General features: G+C 33.8%; 1 pseudogene; it reads right to left on the bottom strand.

Moving 5' to 3' along the window:
• Window positions 1–7374, bottom strand: LOC107630178 (annotated as a pseudogene).

Genomic DNA, 7374 nt, shown 5'->3' with positions numbered 1-7374 from the left:
TCTCTAGAAATCTTAAGCCATGGAAGAGGCACCAAGATTCTATTAAAGAACCAGATAAGAGTAGGCAAATATACGATAGTAGAACTAAATAAAAATAACTCTCATATTCCAGGCCTCACTTATTTTACAACATCAATAAACATTGGTTAAGCATCACTCTAGAAGAACTCGATTAGGCTGCATATAGCTTTCATTTGGCATCATCAAACATAATCTCACCCCCTAAGCCGGGAAAGACAATTTAGTTTATAAAAAATAAAAGTTAAAAAAATGAAAAAAAAAAAAAGAACTGCAATGATTGATCAACCTAGCTTCTCCATAAATGTCTCAACCAAGGTTTGTCCATTGACTATTTTTGTCGTTGCAATGATTAAATCATATGCCATGCCTTCCTGCAAAATCAACATTATAAATTTGATTTAGGAACCAAATAGAAGTGTTGGATGCGACGATTTATGTATCTCTACCTAATAGTTTAACCTTTTGAAACAAGCGATTTCATGACAAGAAGAGATTCACACCTAATGTGACACACTATACACCATTCTAGAAAGATAATGCCTCTAGTACACATCATCAAAAAGATAAGACATGATAAGCCACAAATTTACTAAGCAAATACGTCCATTCACCTGCTACATTATGGATCAATAGCCAAGTTTACAAAACCAGGATCTAAATAGTAGGAAGAATGTATTGGTTAGCATGTTAAAAGCAATTTGAAAAAAGAAACAATTGCCACACCTGATAACAGAGAAACCGAAGAGCAGAAATCTCTGCAAAGGTAACACCTCCAACAAAGACAACAAGCACAGGGCACGCCTCCCATCAGATACTCTGAAATATGTAACGGGTCAGAAGGAAAAAAAACGTTATCAAAGAAGTTATAAAACTTCTTCCTTTAAGACTAAAATCTTTTGCAATTTCTGAAACTCCTATTTCAAATGTGAACCACCAAGTTCCAACTGCTATCTCTTTCAGTAAACTAAAAACAAAGGAAATGGCAGAAAAGCGATTGAATTCTTTCTTGCATTTAGGGTTTATTTTCCCAGGTAGTAAAGCTCACCTCTGCTACTAAGTGATACCCTTAACAAATAATAAATTGTAGATGAATAAAAGATAGGATCCATCTGAACCTTATTAGTTATATTATTATTGCTAAATATTTTAGCAGTGTCAAATCAATGCACAAGCATTGCATTTATGGAGATTGATGTAAACCCATACTTGGCTATGCCGGTTGAAATTTCTGATAAAGAGTCAAATGATGGGCTATTTGAGAATGCACCCTGTAAAAGCAACCAAGCAAGCCAAACTTTAAGTATAAATAGAAAGAGAGATTAAGGTAAGTGGAGTATACAAGTGATATGACTAATATGAACAGGATAAGTGAAATATTGCTGGAACAGTTATAAGATTTTCAGCTGGCTAATTATAGCATGCACCGATATTATGATTTAGAAAAGTTAATAAGTACTAACCCTCTTTGTTTCCAGGTGAGGTCCAGGTAGCAGCTTCAAAATTTCTTCAACAGGTCGCCTGAGAGACCAATTATCACATTTAATATTGCATGAGTTGCTTTAAAACTAAGCTCACAATCAAATTATCTTTTTGAATAAATGTATTGTGTTTAAATGAAAATCTGGAACTAAAGGCTAAGATAATTTGATTAGCATGGAAATTGCTATTTATAATAATACAATATAGTCTTCCAATTTGAAATAAGTTAAGAAACTAAACAATATTGGAACTCAACAGAGAGCACAACTATAAAGTAGTATGTACTAATAATAACAATAACATCATTGGAACCTTGCTTATAAATGAAACTTGCAGCTCTATAAACTTTTTGTCTTTAAATTTTATATATGATCATGTTAGATAAATAATTAATTTCCATGCTCAATAATAGCTATGAAGAGGGCCTTTAGTATTGAAATTTCAAACTTACCATCCAGATCGAATGGCATGCTGGATCAGACGAATGCTAAGTGGTGCATATCCAGAGAAGACATAAGAGATATCATTAGGGCTGTAATGGGAGGGAAATCACTTAAAAATTAGTAGGGATACAAGAGTGCAACAAGTAGATAATTGCAAAACAGCATTTTTTTAATAAAGTAATGATGATGTAAATGAATCCCATGAAAGATTTTGCAAGAAATATCATGTACTATATACACTAAGACAAATTGAAACATTAACACCATTAGTAATTGCTACTGAGAAGTGAATATAACAGAGGAATACTTGTGGTGTAGCCACAAAAGATGAGCAATTAAAAATAAGTAGTAATAAATAAATAAATAAAAATTAAATTAAAAAAAGAGCACGTACTCTGGGAACATCAATGTTGCAACAATTAACCTTTAATGAGGTGATAGTGAGATGCTTATTTCCGTATTTATTACCATTTCATAATGTCTAACAATCGCCCTACCCCAAATCCCACCGCAAAAAGAAATTATTTTAGTTGTGTTGTATACATACTCATTAACACATTTCTAAAGAAGAATCCATAACTTTCTAATATGTGGCTGTATAACTTAAACAAAAGAGATTAATTTTAAAATACTATTGGTGTCAAATATTTTGCATTGCCAATCAAAACCACATCTCATTATATGCATGACTTGAGGGGTAGTTATTGTAAAGTCAAAACAACTTGCAAGACAATTACTTCTGGGACAATTGTTGCAAGAGTCAAAATGCTTCTAGCACTTTTACACTAACATGCATCAACCTCCTAATCAAAATTGGAAAAACACAATAAAGGTGTCCAAGCATCACATTATCTAGAAGAAAATTACTTGGCTATATCAGTGTCTTCAACCACAAGCTGCAGAGCACGTTTTATGGTAAGCTGGTTGCTCCTTGACTCCTAAGAGGATCAAATGCAAAATGAGCATTAGTTAAAAATATGTCCACAAATATAATAAAAAAAAATTAAAAAATCCCAAAGACCCATTTGAGCTTGCAAGTAAAATACTAGTTCATGATACCTGCTTTTTAAAGAGCCCAGCTTTCTCTAAATTATTTAGGGTTGTTATGTGCTCAAATCCATAGCTATGTAGTAGTTCTCTCCTAAAAATGGAAGTTACAAACATATGAGACAACAATGAGTACCACAAAATAAGATTTCTTGGTATAATGCAGACAAGCAAGAATGGAGAAATATTACAAGTAACCTAGTTTCTATAGAGTAAGAAAAGGAAAGTAAAAGAAGAAAAGATCCATGGTCATTCAAGCTTGCCTTAAGTAGTCAAAATGCTTCTTTGGCAACCCATAATTAGTAACGAAAAATAGGATTAGAAGGCGCAGGACCGTCGTCAAAGGCTCCTGCTTGTGGATCAGCTCTTCAATATAGTCAAAGCATCTGCATAAATTAGCAACTAAAGTTTCACATCTTAAAAACATAAGCTATGTACAAGCAGAAATCTCTAAAGCATAATGCATCACCAGTTAGCAAACTCCAAACATTGACCAGATTAATTGACAATAAAATGCCATCCAAATACTTTAAGGATGTCTGCATGCAACATCAACTCACATGTCATAACTCTGAGACTCAACAATTGTATGTTCCATATCAAGCTGCCCCAGAAATGAAGGCTTTGATGTGAATGTTGTCAGATGCTGAGCGAGATTTATGTGTCTCTGAAAAAATAATTTCAAGCATATTATGTTTTGATAACTCTAAGAATCTAGTTAATGAAGTCAATGTCAAAATGAACAAGTTCTTACAGTGATTTCTGGCAATGAGTTCAGCTTTTTCACGAAGTCCTTCAACTCAAAAACTGATTGTGACTGGATATTATGGAAAGCAATATTTTAGAATGCCTTTGGCGATCCATCTTAATATAAATAGTTAAAAAAACTTGTTTAGGCTTCTCAAAGTTTAAATACTTGAACATATGCAGTTAACTATTTTATTATTCTTAGGTTGCATTAATGAGCATGCATACAACTGGAACAGCTTGAAGGATTTGATCTCCAAGGTAAAGTATGCAATAGGATTCCAGTCGATTCGATAAATAATTTCACATAAAAATTTGGTTTTGAAATAGTTTTTGTTTTCTTGCAAAATTAATTGGAAAAGCAGCATCCAAGTATAGGACATCAACTTACAGTAGTCGTCATCTCAGTGTAGTCTTGCTTCATGGATGTAGCTTTTTGACGCAAAATCTGCAATACTGCAGACAGCAACTAAGAAACTAGAACTACAAGGGAACCATAGATGGTCTATCTAAATAACCTTTTCAAGAGAGAGAGAGAGAGAGAGATTAGTCAAGATAAATATAAAATTAACCTGGACAACAACTTCAAAGTTGAGATCCCATATCTCCTTGAAGAGCTTGTCACTAACACAGGACAGGAAAGCAAATTTCAAGATATATAAAGAGCAAATGGTAAATAAAAGATAACAGGTATGATGCAAGTAAAGCATCTCAAACCTCATAGATAAGAGAGTTAACATCCATCAACATTGCATCATTAATAGAAGGTAGAAACTAAAAGAGGAAGTCAGAAAAGTAACCTACGTTGAATTAAGTGGAACTTTAGTTTTTTTTTCCCCTCTTGCTGAAGTCCCATAATAGACACATCAAGCTCTATAGAACCATTCTTGATATTCAAAAACTGCAGTATACAAATGCAATAAGATAGAAAAAAGGTAAGCCACATTTCAACTCTTTCCATATGCTGAAATTATATATTTCTGAAAACAAAATCATGGCACCAGAATAAGCCATGAAGGCTACATAATGCTCCAAAACTACTTATCCAAATAACTAAAGCAGGTATTGGAAAGTTTTGGTATTCATACTTACAATATTAAAATTCAGAAAGAAATGAAAGGAATGAATATACTAAGCAGACCAAACTTGATTAGGAGATATTCTCATATTCTTAGGAGAAAAGACCGATCATCAAATAACAAGCAATAAAATATACTATGCAATATGTATCCTTTCATAAATATGTAGGCTGCTTCTGCATTAACTTGCCTCATCAAGTAATCCTTCATATGTTAATTGAGAACACAAAGGAGTAACCATATCCACCTGCATTCATTGTGTACCCAATTTCAGTGATAAGTTTTGAGGATGTCAATTGTATCCAGTAAATGGAACGGCAGGACATACCTCTCTATCTAAAAGGATTAGTGTGTTTATCTCTGGCATAACCATCTATATACAAATATCAAACAATCAGAGGACTGTACGGCGTATTTAAATAAGCTTTGAAAACTCTCACTGTGTGTATGAGATTTATTCTTTATGGGGTATCTTTTGGCTGTTTTACTGTTGCCAGTTATCTTGAAGAAAGAAAGGGAAAAAAACAGAGTAGAGCATGATTATGTCAGATGAGTTGACTGGTTCCTCAGCCTGCATTCGGTTAAGGATGTCTGCAACACGCATAGATGCTTTTCCTTTTGCCCTCAGATTTGGTATCACTCCAAAAGAGAACTGCAAAATAAAATAATAAAATACAACAACGAAACAATTTTAAGAAAGAGGACAAGCAGATCGATGATATTATATCAAAAAGGGAATTCTATTTGTATTTGATTATCTCCTATCAGTTTGATGATAATTGTTCTGAGTCCAAAACTTCCCTGCTAACAAATTTGACAACATTATGTATTCAAAACTACAACCTCAAGTTTGTGAATTGCTTTTGCGATATGCCAAAGCGAGCTTGTATCACCATCAACTTGGCACTCCTACCATAGATGAGAAGGCAAACAAGGATAAGTAATTGTTCAAAGCAAATATTAAATGGAAGACAATTTCAAAGATGATAAATTATAACTCATAGGGACAACAATACCAAATTAACTCAATAGATATATCAGGAAGAGCAGAAATGGTAATATCCAACAACATACTTTGTAAGCAAGGTCAAGCTCAAATGATAGTACATCCTCATCCATTGGTACAATATACAAGGGATACTCCTCGATTGTAACCATGTTATGTAATTTCTCTTCCTCAAGAACCTGTTCACAAGAAAATATAATTATTTTGTATGGTAGGACAAGTATACTAGTACAACATACTCAAGTTAAGGGAAAACACACTTTCTCACAAACAATAGTGCGGTGGGGAACAAAATAAACATGATATTCTCTTTGTAGTCCTTTCGATTCGTCATGGTGAATATTAGAACATATATGTCGCATCAAATTAGGCTGAGATCGCACGAGGTAGACCACTTTGGTGCAGTCAGTTTGAATGTGGTCAGCTGAAAGATGCCGTAATTCAACTCCATGCTCCTATTTCACCAGTTCAACACAACCTCTCAGTATACAATAAAACTATCCAATCATCTAAACAACAAACTACTACTTATAAAAAAATTCCAACTATCTTCCATGGGCAAGAATGATTTTTCTGAAATCTAATACAATAAATATGTTCCGTGTAAAAATTGAATAGAAGCGAAAGACAGAAAATTTAATTACCTTGAGTAACGATGTCTGTATGATGAGAGAGAGAGAGTCCCCTAGCTTCGGATCGATAACCAAACACTTCTTCCCTTGAATCTAAAACAAGAACGACCACAAGCAATTTACAAAGTCAGTTTGATTTTTGAGTGCATCACAACGAATTGCACTCAAAACCAAAAAAGGACAAACAAATTGGTGGGAATTGAGAAACAATTACGTTCTTGAGGATGTTGATGAGCTCCTTTTGGGATTGTTCCCTGAAATATAACCATATAAATTAAAAATTTAGAATTGTTATCAAATAATACTTTTAAAATAGGTATACCTGATTGAAATGAGATTGATGGGGGCATTATCCAGGTTGGGAATCTGAGCCATTGTAATTGGAATGAAATTAGCGGTTCAAAGAGAGTTTCAATCGAAGCGCATCTTACGCTAACGTACACCCGCAGATCAATCACTGATAACGCTACTCAACACTAAGCTACTTTAGCCTGAACTGAGAATCCTGTAATAAAATGTAACAACTTCACCAAAACTACTTACTTCCGCCAACTCAACCTATAACATGGAGTACAGAAAAAAAAAATAAAAAAAATGTATACCCTTCAACTTTAATTTATGTGTTTTTAGACCTGAGTTTTTTTATTTTAACATGGTCCACACGGGGATAAAAATGATCACAAACTCAAATCCTATGGAAGAAAAGATAAATACCTTACTGAGAAGAGTTCATCAATTAAAAAGGAGAGAATGGTTCCTGCTGTTCAAGCTTGTTCATAAGAAAAGAAACACGGTAGCCGATCAGCCTGCAAAGTGAGCGGTTGAGAGCAATCGCGATCTCACAGTCTAGGAGCTCTCTCCGGCTATGGTGGTGACTGAGATCAGCTTTTTTTTTTTTTGGTATTCAACTGACATCAGCT

This window comes from Arachis ipaensis, chromosome B03, assembly GCF_000816755.2.
Source record: "Arachis ipaensis cultivar K30076 chromosome B03, Araip1.1, whole genome shotgun sequence".
Lineage (NCBI taxonomy): Eukaryota > Viridiplantae > Streptophyta > Magnoliopsida > Fabales > Fabaceae > Arachis > Arachis ipaensis.
Note: the sequence above shows the minus strand (reverse complement) of the source record. Positions and strands in the feature narration are given on the sequence as shown.